The sequence below is a fragment of the Schistocerca americana genome, chromosome 3 (genome assembly GCF_021461395.2).
Source record: "Schistocerca americana isolate TAMUIC-IGC-003095 chromosome 3, iqSchAmer2.1, whole genome shotgun sequence".
Lineage (NCBI taxonomy): Eukaryota > Metazoa > Arthropoda > Insecta > Orthoptera > Acrididae > Schistocerca > Schistocerca americana.
Genome location: NC_060121.1, coordinates 127,634,146 through 127,647,919, shown reverse-complemented (window position 1 = coordinate 127,647,919; position 13,774 = coordinate 127,634,146).

The window sequence follows — 13,774 nt, the reverse complement described above, 5'->3', positions numbered from 1 at the left end:
AACAGAATAGCATTTCTCGACAGGCTCCATAGGACTATCTTACACAGTAAAACCCTGGACTAGAGCCCGGATTGTCGTACACTATCAGATCGTAAAACACGCATGCATTCACTAAACACGCACAATGAGGCAGCAAAGCGATAAAAGTGTGCAGTATAAAACTTCAGTTCTATAGTCACTTCTATTAACTTCTACAACAGTGGACCACAAGAAACTGCTCCAAATTTTCTGCATTTAAACTCAAACGCTTATCTGACAGAAAATTTTTGGACGTAGAAAATAACCTTCGTGCGTCACAATAAGCCGCATACTGAAGTGAAGAAATTTCGGACAAAGCCAGATCAGGTGAAAGTCTCTTCCATTTGCGTCACAAAATATTTTTTCGCCAGCTTCACACATTCAAAATTAGGGTTTGATCCGATAACCTTGTTCAGCCTATCTCTTTCTGCAACACCCACCTCCCTGTAGGGTGATTGCAAATATTTTTCAACCTCTTGAATAACTGTGAAAGATTCCACCAATTGTTCGTTATTGTCTCAGGCAAATGGGCAGAATTTGATCTAATGTAAATCACATCTCGCTTCAAATCTGTTTTCTTGAATACCACTTGCCCGTCTTTAGTTCAACCTGCATCAGTGCCTTCGTCCTAAAACGGGAAAAATTCAATTAACGGGATAGATACAGTCACTTGTCACAGAGATAAAGGCATACAACGTTGGAAAACAGAACACTGTCTAATTCCGCAAAGATACCATGCTTGCAGCCAGCGAGCGGCGCCATCAGAGGTGACACACCAAGTCACTACAAACGTTTACGCGGCGCGTCAACTTTGCAGCGATAAAAAACACACTCTGAATTCACTTAGATGGGTGAAACTTGATTTGTTTTATTCAGAAACTCCAAATAATTTTGTAATGAAAAAGACCAAAAAACGTTAATTTTGTCATTTTCATCGTTCCGGCTCCTCTTAAGGTATGTCGATTGAATGAAGCAAACAGATGTTAACGTCAACAAATACGCGCAAATTTACGGTCTATTACCGACTTACTATCATCAGAATCATCACAGTAAGAGAAGGCAGCGTTATCCACGCACCCAATCTGGCTAAATAGGGTATGGTGGCATAGCTTAATCTCTAAATGCGGCAATACGGGTAGCTATTTTCAAGATTATCTTTAATGGAAAAAATGTTGCGTATGATTTAATTAATGTTGTCAAATTTATTAAATCTTTATGTTTCATGGGGCTATTTATCTTCTTTGGGGAGGATATCAGCGTATTCACGTTGCCATATTTGAGACCTGCTGTTTGAGCCGCACGATGTAGTGCGTGGGCTAGACATGTAAATTATTTTAGGATAGGACAAAATATTGTAATTGCTTTCCCGACCGTTACCATACACGAGGCTGCATCACTTAACAACTAGAGGACACTTTTTATTTAAATTTATTAGGCACAATACTCATAAGAAATAATAAAAATATCAAATTATTGCTGCATTTTAATACGTGGTGTGCAGTCTGTAAATATTTTAGCCTAATTAATATGAAAAAAACGTTAAAGTGCGAGTAGGACTCGATTTTAGGGCTAAAAATTTAACTGTATATATAGATGGTTCAACTGTAGTTCTGATGAGTGACTTTTTAGGTATCAAAGTATGTGACATAAATGGCAGTATCTTTTGATTCCATTCAGTAGATAAGATTTAATTTTTTTCGCTGCCTTGGTAATGGATATAAATTTCAACCGGATGACTCAACCGGTTCCTAAGAAAAACCAGTCTTTACAGACGGAGAAACAGCAGACGGTCGAAAAGTTACGTTTCCACTGATTGAGGAGCAGAGTCTTAACAAATGGCTCTGAGCACTATGGGACTTAACATCTGAGGTCATCAGTCCCCTAGAACTTAGAACTACTTAAACCTAACTAACCTAAGGACATCACAAACATCCATGCCCGAGGCAGGATTCGAACCCGCGACCGTAGCGGCCGCGCGGTTCCAGAATGAAGCGCCTAGATCCGCTCGGCCACACCGGCCGGCAGAGTCTTAACAACATGACTTAAAAGATGGCATCATGCAAGTTCTGTGATAAATGCAGTTATGCACTGTAGCCAGAAAAATGATGTAATATAAATTATAAATGCCTAAATTCGTGCTATTATATAGAAAAAAATTTGTGAAAGATGCATTGCAGATGGCTAAAACTTGCAAAGATGCATGTAACATGCATTTGCATGGAAATCCGGACTCTTACTGGCTGCGATAGCGGAACTACGTTCTTTGCTGAAAGGTAGAAACCTGATACTACGGGATTTAGTGGGACAGAATGAGCATGCTCTCGTATCTGAATGGGTCTAATATTAAATCGTTCGTTGATATATGGTACACAAATTTATAGCAAAGACACTCTCCCTGTGCTTAAAATTAGTGAGAGGAATGAAGCAAAAAAATCGTATAAATGCATTAAGTGAGCTTAAATATCACTAAGTTAATTCATTCGAATTATTGTTGTCCCGTGCGTTCTAAGGCGCTGCAGTCATGGACTGTGCGGCTGGTCCCGGAGGAGGTTCGAGTCCTCCCTCGGGCATGGGTGTTTGTGTTTGTCCTTAGGATAATTTAGGTTAAGTTGTGTGTAAGCTTAGGGACTGATGACCGTAGCAGTTAAGCCCCATAAGCCACATTTGAACATTTTTTTCTGGTATACGACTCTCTCGATTAACGGAAAACGTCGACTGGCGTGAAGATCTGTCAACAAATAATTTTATGTAGCGTTTCTAACAATATTGTGTAAAACAGTTTGGACGACATTGTGGCGAAAGTTGGCAATAATGCAAAGCATACCAGAATAGAGTAGAACATGTAAATAGAACTCTTGTGTCAACTTGTAATAACTCTGTAATTAACTTCAGTGAATTACGACGAATATATTCTTCAGTTGTTGGAAAACACACAAAATTTTAGGTCCATTATCTGCTGCTTCCGGAGCTGCACAGTCATAAGCGCACAATATAAACAGTACTACTGTTTTGAATTGAAAACTGCTATGAGTTAATTTTTTCCTAAAATATAAAGCAGTTCGTTTCATGAAATGGGGGCCAGTGGCATGTGTCACACGTGTAAACTGCCTCTTGTGGTAACTAGACGAAAGAAGTGTTTACATAGCGGCGTCCTGCCCTACACACGGTGTGATGTCTTGCAGCAGTGGTTGTGCGGAAACTGCCGCCGTGTTGTTATCACGGCCTGTTATCACCTCTGCCTCTACTGCGTGTAATTTCATACGGCTTGAGTTACGTCAGCGCCGTAGGTAGGTGGAACAAAGTGCTCGTTGTCACAGCGTTATCAAGGTTAAGAAACCAGTTAGTGCTCCTACTATGCCACTTGTCCCACGGTGAAGGTGCCCTGCCGCTTTATTGCGTATCTGCGCCATGTGCTTGAACTGCAACTGAAAATTGCAAACACAACACTAATGTTGCGTGAAATTGCGCCACAGGATGTTAACCTAGTGTTTCATTGGCCTTAGTAAATTACGAAGTAAAAGACAACTGTGTCTTAAATACACCCGTGACCAATAAATTACAACTTGCGTTTGCATTCTATTAACTTTCAGCAGTCAATTTCGGAGAATGTTTTCTTTCGTGAACGTTAATTTTTTTGTCATGTTGTCTTAAGAAAGTATTTCGTTCAGTGAAAGCTTCTATTAAAACGTAACTATGCACCAGACATATCCATGTTTCGGAAAAGAACTTACACTCCTGGAAATTGAAATAAGAACACCGTGAATTCATTGTCCCAGGAAGGGGAAACTTTATTGACACATTCCTGGGGTCAGATACAGCACATGATCACACTGACAGAACCACAGGCACATAGACACAGGCAACAGAGCATGCACAATGTCGGCACTAGTACAGTGTATATCCACCTTTCGCAGCAATGCAGGCTGCTATTCTCCCATGAAGACGATCGTAGAGATGCTGGATGTAGTCCTGTGGAACGGCTTGCCATGCCATTTCCACCTGGCGCCTCAGTTGGACCAGCGTTCGTGCTGGACGTGCAGACCGCGTGAGACGACGCTTCATCCAGTCCCAAACATGCTCAATGGGGGACAGATCCGGAGATCTTGCTGGCCAGGGTAGTTGACTTACACCTTCTAGAGCACGTTGGGTGGCACGGGATACATGCGGACGTGCATTGTCCTGTTGGAACAGCAAGTTCCCTTGCCGGTCTAGGAATGGTAGAACGATGGGTTCGATGACGGTTTGGATGTACCGTGCACTATTCAGTGTCCCCTCGACGATCACCAATGGTGTATGGCCAGTGTAGGAGATCGCTCCCCACACCATGATGCCGGGTGTTGGCCCTGTGTGCCTCGGTCGTATGCAGTCCTGATTGTGGCGCTCACCTGCACGGCGCCAAACACGCATACGACCATCATTGGCACCAAGGCAGAAGCGACTCTCATCGCTGAAGACGACACGTCTCCATTCGTCCCTCCATTCACGCCTGTCGCGACACCACTAAAGGCGGGATGCACGATGTTGGGGCGTGAGCGGAAGACGGCCTAACGGTGTGCGGGACCATAGCCCAGCTTCATGGAGACGGTTGCGAATGGTCCTCGCCGATACCCCAGGAGCAACAGTGTCCCTAATTTGCTGGGAAGTGGCGGTGCGGTCCCCTATGGCACTGCGTAGGATCCTACGGTCTTGGCGTGCATCCGTGCGTCGCTGCGGTCCGGTCCCAGGTCGACGGGCACGTGCACCTTCCGCCGACCACTGGCGACAACATCGATGTACTGTGGAGACCTCACGCCCCACGTGTTGAGCAATTCGGCGGTACGTCCACCCGGCCTCCCGCATGCCCACTATACGCCCTCGCTCAAAGTCCGTCAGCTGCACATACGGTTCACGTCCACGCTGTCGCGGCATGCTACCAGTGTTAAAGACTGCGATGGAGCTCCGTATGCCACGGCAAACTGGCTGACACTGACGGCGGCGGTGCACAAATGCTGCGCAGCTAGCACCATTCGACGGCCAACACCGCGGTTCCTGGTGTGTCCGCTGTGCCGTGCGTGTGATCATTGCTTGTACAGCCCTCTCGCAGTGCCCGGAGCAAGTATGGTGGGTCTGACACACCGGTGTCAATGTGTTCTTTTTTCCATTTCCAGGAGTGTAGTTTTATAACTTGTGTTTTGGAGATCTGGTCTGTGCATATGAGCTTTAAAATATAGAATTACTAGGAGACAACTGCATGTTAAGAAATATTTTATGTGCATCACAGGAAACTATTATTATATAGATTACACAGAGCACAGAAAACTAAATGTAAAGGATCTTATACCTATTACTACCAAAACTGGATGTGGATTTAATATCAAATTTCAACGGTGAGTGCCACTGCTACATCGTATACAAGTCTCATAATAGGATAAGGAATGAAATTTATATGTCTAAAAACAAACTTACTTTGTATACATACCTTCAACAGTATAATCCAGTATACAGATTCGTTGTAATGTTAATTTAATACAAAAATTCACTAATGCTAGAGAACTAGACCAATACTCTTTTAGTAGTGTCTGGGATACCCAGAATCTCGGATGAAAGGAAGAAATCGATGCAGCTTAGCGACTTGCTGCTACATTTTGCTAACGATTGGTTTTTAGCATCAGTCTTCTGGCTGCTTTCATCCAGCCTTTCACGAATTCCTCTCCTGTGTCATCCTTTTCACCTCGGAGCAACACTAGCAACCTATACCCTCAGTTATTTCCTGGACGTACTCTAATCTCTGTCTTCTACAGTTTCAGCCTCTGTATCTCCCTCTAGTACCATGGAAATTATTCCCTGATGTCTTAACAAATTTCGTATTATCCCATCCCTTCTTCTTGTCAGTGTTTTCCATATATTCTATCTTCGACGATTCTGCAGGGAGCCTCCTCATTACTTATCTTATCAGTGCACCTAATTTTCAACATTCATCAGTAGCACCAAATCGCATATGCTTCGATTCTCTTATGTTCCTGTTTTCCCATAGTCCATGTCACTAATATACAATGCTGCGCTCCAAACGTACTGTTGTGTACACAGTTCCGCGTAGTCAGCGCGTACACAACTTTCCCACTAGAGCGCGCCCCGCTAAGCACAACAGCGCAGGAGCAGCGCTCGTCCGTCTCCGCACTACGAGATGGCGCTGTCTTCGAGACGGACCAAATTCTGCTTCCGCCGATCCGCGTATTAATATGTAACGCAGCCAATGAGATTGCTGCTAACGTAGAACCTTTTCTCCTTGCGGATCACACTCACACAATGATACCTGAACGCGCGAGGTATTATAACGAGTGTACAGACCTCCAATTGCATTAGTCTGCATTAGTCTGTACCAGTCTGCACTAGTTTGTACCAGTCTATAGTCAAGTTTCAGTCTGCACCTAATAAGATTATCATATTTCTGTACATAGCCATGAAGAGAAATGTATAGACACTTTGTCAAGTATCAGAGATATGTGAGAATAAGATAAACGTACCAAGACCAAAGAAACTTCAGAGTGTCCATTGTAAACAGCATCCAGAATCAAGTTACGTAATATCTATGATTTTTATTATTTTAATAAATGTGTGTGAAAATTAATCAAGTTCTGTTTAAAGTTGGTCACCGTCAATCTGCTACTCTAAGCATGCAAGTAGCATTTCTATCGTCTGACCTAACAGCAGAAGATAAACACGCCACGATAAGACCACGAGACATATTGCTGACACTCGCCTACTTCGTTAGAGCGACAAGTCAAATAATCCGATGATGTGTGTACTGAAGGTCTTACAGTACGCACACCACACGTACATTATCAGAAAAGTCTTCCTGGAACTAAGACCTATATTTGATACTGGAAGACTTCTCTTGGCTAGGAAAGCCCGTTTTGCTAGTGTTAGTCTCCTTTTTGTATCCTCCTTGATCCCTCCACCATAAGTTATATTGCTACCTAGGTAGCAGAATTCCATAACTTCATCTACTTCATGATCACCAATTGCGATGCTAATTTTCTCACTGTTCTCATACCTGCTCTTCTCATTACCTTCGTCTTTCTTCGATTTACTCTCAATCCATATTCTGTACTCATTACACTGTTCATTCCATTCAATAGATCCTGCATCTTCCCGGACAAACAGTTGGGGTTTCCGTTTGACTCGGTGTGGCACGACGGTCTAGAGTTCAAACTTCTTGAACATGGGATACCGACGTCCCACCTGACGCTGCTGCGGTCGTACCTGTCAGAACGAACCTTCATGTGAGGGCGGACGACGGTGCGTCCACAGACCGGCAGATACGTGCAGGGGTGCCGCAGGGGTCGGTCCTCGGACCCTCGCTGTACTCCCTGTACACTGCCGACACCCCGAAAGTGGCTGGAGTTGACCTGGCACTGTACGCTGATGATACGGCCCTGTTCACTCCAGCATGAACGCCCAAATGCCGAGAAACCGCCTCCAACGCGGGTGCGACGCCTTGGGCTCATGGGCAAGTAAGTGGCGGCTGAAATTCAACGCCACGAAGAGCCAGGCAGTTGTCTTCACCCGAAGACTTCTTCCTCCAGGGCTTACGCCAGTCGAAATCCTGGGAGAACCTGTCCCATGGAGTGGGACGGCGAAATACCTAGGGGCTACCCTAGACCGCAGGCTCACCTCGAAGCATCACATCCGTGATGTGAAATGGAGAGCAATAGGACGCCTTCGGGCCCGTGTCCGCTGCTAAACCCGCAGTCGTCATTGCCACCGCAACACGGTATCACGCTTTACCTAACATTGGTTCGCCTACTGTTAGAGTATGCGGCCGTGGTCTGGGGGAAAGCTGCAGATGTTCAAATTGTGACTCTTCAGTGGATACAGAACCGCGCCCTGAAGACTGCTATGCAACTTCCGAGGCGCTTCTCGACGCGCCAACTCCACGAGGACACCGGGATCCCGCCTCTCCGAGACAGGTTTCGCGCCATCGCCAGGAAGTTCTACGAGAAAGCGGGACGCTCCCGCAACCGGCTCATCCGTGGACTGGGCCAACAACCTCATCACAGGCCAACCACGCGTTGGCCTGACCTGCTGAGGGATTAAGTTTTACTAATCCCCAATCAGAGTGTGTCTTTCTCTTTTTCAGGTTATACCAGCAAGGACCAATCAACAAGAGTGTTAATATATTTTTCTCTCTTTTACAGGAACCACAGGAATGACAAATTTTGTCCAAACTGCACCACCTCGACCCAAGGAAGGCTCGTCTTTTTCAGCGTCAGCGGCAACAGATCCTGTAATTCTTCCTCACTGTCAGTGAGGACAGCAATGTCGTAAACGAACCTTACCGTTGATATCCTTTCACCGTGAATTTTAATCCCACTCTTGAAGCTTCCTTTTACTTCCATCAAACTGATGGCGTGGTAATTATCGCACATGTTGGCTGTTGCAGTCTTGGATGATATTTTTCCGAACGTCTGAAGCTCTATCACAAGCCTCATATATCCTACACATCAACGTGAATAGTCGTTCTGTTGCCACTTCCATCAGTGGTTTTATAAATTCCGACAGAAAGTTATCTATCCCTTCTGCTGCATTTAAGTCGTCCAAAGTTCTTCTACGAGGGACGTTTGAAAAGTCCGTGCAAAAGAAAAAACTACTTACTTGTTTGGAGTAAACCTTTTTTTCCACATAGTCTCCTTTTAGACTTACACACTTCGTCCAATGATGTTCTAATTTCTTGATCCCTTCCGAGTTATAGGAATTGTCCAAGTCTGCAAAATAGCTATTGGTTGCTGCAATCACCTCCTCGTTTGAATAAAATCTTTGTCCCGTCAGCCATTTCTTCAAATTGGGGAACAAATATTAGTCCGAGGGAGCCAAGTCAGGAGAACAGGTAGGATGTGAAATGAATTGGAATTCTTTTTCCGTTAATTTTGTAACCACAACTGCTGAGGTGTGTGCTGGTGCATTATCGTGACTGAAAAGGACTTTTTGCGGTCCAATCGCCGGCGTTTTTCTTGCAGCTCGGTTTTCAAACGGTCCAATAACGATGAATAATATTCACCTGTGAGAGTGTTACCCTTTTCCAGATAGTCGATGAGGATTATCCCTTGCGAATCCTAAAAGACAGTCGTCATAACCTTTCCGGCCGAAGGAATGGTCTTCATCTTTTTTGGTGCAGATTCTCCCTTGTTAACTCGTTGTTTAGATTGTTGTTTGGTCTCAGGAGTATAGTAATGTGTCCATGTTTCATCCACAGAGACGAAACGACGCTTTAAGTCCTGCGGATTCTTCCTGAACAGCTGCGAACCATCCTTGCAACACTTCACACGATTCCGTTTTTGGTGAAGCGTGAGCCATCGCGGAACCCATCTTGCGGATAGCTTTCTCGTGTCCAAATGTTTATGCAAAATATTATGGACCCCTTCATTCGAGATGCCCACCAGCACTAGCAATTTTACGCACCTTAACTCTTCTGTCATCCATCACCATATCATGGATTTTATCAATGATTTCTGCATTCATAACCTCCACAGGGCGTCCAGAACGTTCAGCATCACTTGTGCCCATATGGCCACTCCGAAAATTTTGAAACCACTTATAAACTGTTCTAAACGAAGGTGCAGAGTCACCGTAGTGTTTATCAAGCTTCTCTTTATTCTCCTGAGGCGTTTTGCCTTTCGTAAAGTAATGTTTAATCATCACACGAAATTCGTTTTCGTCTATTTTTTGACAATCATTCGACTTCCTTGATTCACACGAATGCCAAACACAAAGAAATAGACCAATATGGCTGAAATATGGTATGCGTTCTTTCCAAAGATGCTACTAACTAAACATGACCTCGATACGCCCCGGTGGTGCCATCTCTCGGACTTTGCACGGACTTTTCAAACGCCCCTCGTAAATTACGATTCTAACACTGGATCTCCTATCTCTACCCTATGTCCTCCTGTTTCTTCTTCTATCACGTCAACAGACAAGTCCCCCTCCTCATAGAGGCCATCAGTATACTTCCACCTATCCGCCACCTCCTCTGCGTTTAACAGTGGAATTCCCGTTACACTCTTTGTTACCACCCTTACTTTCAATTTTCCAAAGGCTGGTTTGACATTCTCTGCGCTGAGTCAGTCCTTGTGACAACCATTTCTTTCTTGATTTCTTCACATTTTTCATACAGCCTTTTCGCTTTAGCTTCCCTGCAATTCCTGTTTATTTCATTCGTAAGTGATTTGTATTGCTGTATTCTTGAATTTCCTTAAGCATTTTCGTACGTCCTTTCGTCGATCAGTTGAAGTATTTCTTCTGTTACCCATTGTTTCTTCCCAGTTACCTTCCTTGTATCTATGTTTTCTTTCCGGCTTCTTTGACTGCCCTTTTTAGAGATGTCCATTTCTCTTCATATGAACTGGCTAGTGAGCTCTTATGGCCACAGAATAGTAAGAGACAGAAATTAGAAAAATTTTGTTGAAACTCACTGACACTGCCACAAGCAACTGCCACAGGCAAATTCAAATCATGCCACAGACAGAGGTGGACGTAAGAAGCAAGCCAGTATGTCACCAGTGGGTCACGACGACGACACACCCTGCTGAGTGAGGATATGCAATCAGCACAAAAGCAGACTGTGACAGAAAAGCAAAGAAAGCGAGACAAGCATATTCGTCAGCTAATAAGACATCTTCCCCCATGAACCATGGACGTTGCCGTTGGTGGGGAGGCTTGCGTGTTGCGTGCCTCAGCGATACAGATAGCCGTACCGTAGGTGCAACCACAACGGAGGGGTATCTGTTGAGAGGCCAGACAAACATGTGGTTCCTGAAGAGGGGCAGCAGCCTTTTCAGTAGTTGCAGGGGCAACAGTCTGGATGATTGACTGATCTGGCCTTGTAACACTAACCAAAACGGCCTTGCTGTGCTGGTACTGCGAATGGCTGAAAGCAAGGGGAAACTACAGTCGTAATTTTTCCCGAGGGCATGCAACTTTACTGTATGGTTAAATGTCGATGGCGTCCTCTTGGGTAAAATATTCCGGAGCTAAATTAGTCCCCCATTCGGATCTCGGGGCGGGGACTACTCAGGAGGACGTCGTTATCAGGAGAAAGAAAACTGGCGTTCTGCAGATCGGAGCGTGGAATGTCAGATCCCTTAATCGGGCAGGTAGGTTAGAAAATTTAAAAAGGGAAATGGATAGGTTAAAGTTAGATATAGTGGGCATTAGTGAAGTTCGCTGGCAGGAGGAACAAGACTTTTGGTCATGTGAATACAGGGTTATAAATACAGAATCAAATAGGGGTAATGCAGGAGTAGGTTTAATAATGAATAAAAAAAATAGGAGTGCGGGTAAGCTACTACAAACAGCATAGTGAACGTATTATAGTGGCCAAGATAGACACAAAGCCCATGCCTACTACAGTAGTACAAGTTTATATGCCAACTAGCTCTGCAGATGACGAAGAAATTGAAGAAATGTATGATGAGATAAAGGAAATTACTCAGGTAGTGAAGGGAGACGAAAATTTAATAGTCGTGGGTGACTGGAATTCGACAGTAGGAAAGGGGAGAGAAAGAAACATAGTAGGTGAATATGGATTGGGGCTAAGAAATGAAAGAGGAAGCCGTCTGGTAGAATTTTGCACAGAGCATAACTTAATCATAGCTAACACTTGGTTCAAGAATCATGAAAGAAGGTTGTATACATGGAAGAATCCTGGAGATACTAGTAAGTATCAGATAGATTATATAATGGTAAGACAGAGATTTAGGAACCAGGTTTTAAATTGTAGCACATTTCCAGGGGCAGATGTCGACTCTGACCACAGTCTATTGGTTATGAACCGTAGATTAAAACTGAAGAAACGACAAAAAGGTGGGAATTTAAGGAGATGGAACCTGGATAAACTGAATAAACCAGAGGTTGTAGAGAGTTTCAGGGAGAGCACAAGGGAACAACTGACACGAATGGGGGAAAGAAATACAGTAGAAGGAGAATGGGTAGCTCTGTCGGGTGAAGTAGTGAAGGCAGCAGATGATAAAATAGGTAAAAAGACGAGGGCTAGTAGAAATCCTTGGGTAACAGAAGAAATAGGGAATTTAATTGATGAAAGGAGAAAATATAAAAATGCAGTAAATGAAGCAGGCAAAAAGGAATACAAACGTCTCAAAAATGAGGTCGACAGGAAGTGCAAAATGGCTAAGCAAGGATGGCTAGAGGACAAATGTAAGGATGTAGAGGCTTATCTCACTAGAGGTAAGACATATACTGCCTACAGGAAAATTAAATTGACCTTTCGAGAGAAGAGAACCACTTGTATGAATATCAAGAGCTCAGATGGAAATCCAGTTCCAAGCACAGAAGGGAAAGCAGAAAGGTGGAAGGAGTATATAGAGGGACTATACAAGGGCGATGTACTTGATGACAATATTATGGAAATGGAAGAGGATGTAGATGAAAATGAAATGGGAGATACGATATTGCGTGAAGAGTTTGACAGAGCACTGAAAGACCTGAGTCGAAACAAGGACCCGAGAGTAGACAACATTCCATTAGAACTACTGACGGCCTTGGGAGAGCTACTCCTGACAAAACTCTACTATCTGGTGAGCAAGATGTATGAGACAGGCGAAATACCCTCGGACTTCAAGAAGAATATAATAATTGCAATCCCAAAGAAAGCAGGTGTTGATAGATGTGAAAATTACCGAACTATCCGTTTAATAAGTCACAGCTGCAAAATACTAACACGAATTCCTTACAGACGAATGGAAAAACTGGTAGAAGCCGACCTCGGGGAAGATCAGTTTGGATTCCGTAGAAATATTGGAACACGTGAGGCAATACTGACCTTACGACTTATCTTAGAAGAAAGTCTAAGCAAAGGCAAACCTACGTTTGTAGCATTTGTAGACTTAGAGAAAGCTTTTGACAATGTTGACTGGAATACTCTCTTTCAGATTCTAAAAGTGGAAGGGGTAAAATACAGGGAGCGAAAGGCTATTTACACTTTGTACAGAAAGCAGATGGCAGTTATAAGAGTTGAGGGGCATGAAAGGGAAGCAGTGGTTGGGAAGGGAGTGAGACAGGGTTTTAGCCTCTCTCCGATGTTCTTCAATCTATATATTGAGCAAGAAGTAAAGGAAACAAAAGAAAAATTCGGAGTAGGTATTAAAATCCATGGAGAAACAATAAAAACTTTGAGGTTCGCCGATGACATTGTAATTCTGTCAGAGACAGCAAAGGACTTGGAAGAGCAGTTAAACGGAATGGATAGTGTCTTGAACGGAGAATATAAGACGAACACTAACATAAGGAAAACGAGGATAATGGAATGTAGTCGAATTAAGTCGGATGATGCTGAGGGAATTACATTAGGAAATGAGACACTTAAAGTAGTAAAGGAGTTTTGCTATTTGGGGAGTAAAATAACTAATGATGGTCAAAATAGAGAAGATATAAAATGTAGACTGGCAATGGCAAGGAAAGCGTTTCTGATGAAGAGGAATTTGTTAACATCGAGCATTGATTTAAGTGTCAGGAAATCGTTTCTGAAAGTATTCGTATGGAGTGTAGCCATGTATGGAAGTGAAACATGGACAATAAATAGTTTAGACAAGAAAAGAATAGAAACTTTCGAAATGTGGTGCTACAGATGAATGCTGAAGAGTAGTTGGGTAGACCACATAACTATTGAGGAGGTATTGAATAGAATTGCGGAGAAGAGGAATTTGTGGCACAACTTGACAAGAAGAAAGGACCGGTTGGTAGGACATGTTCTGAGGCATCA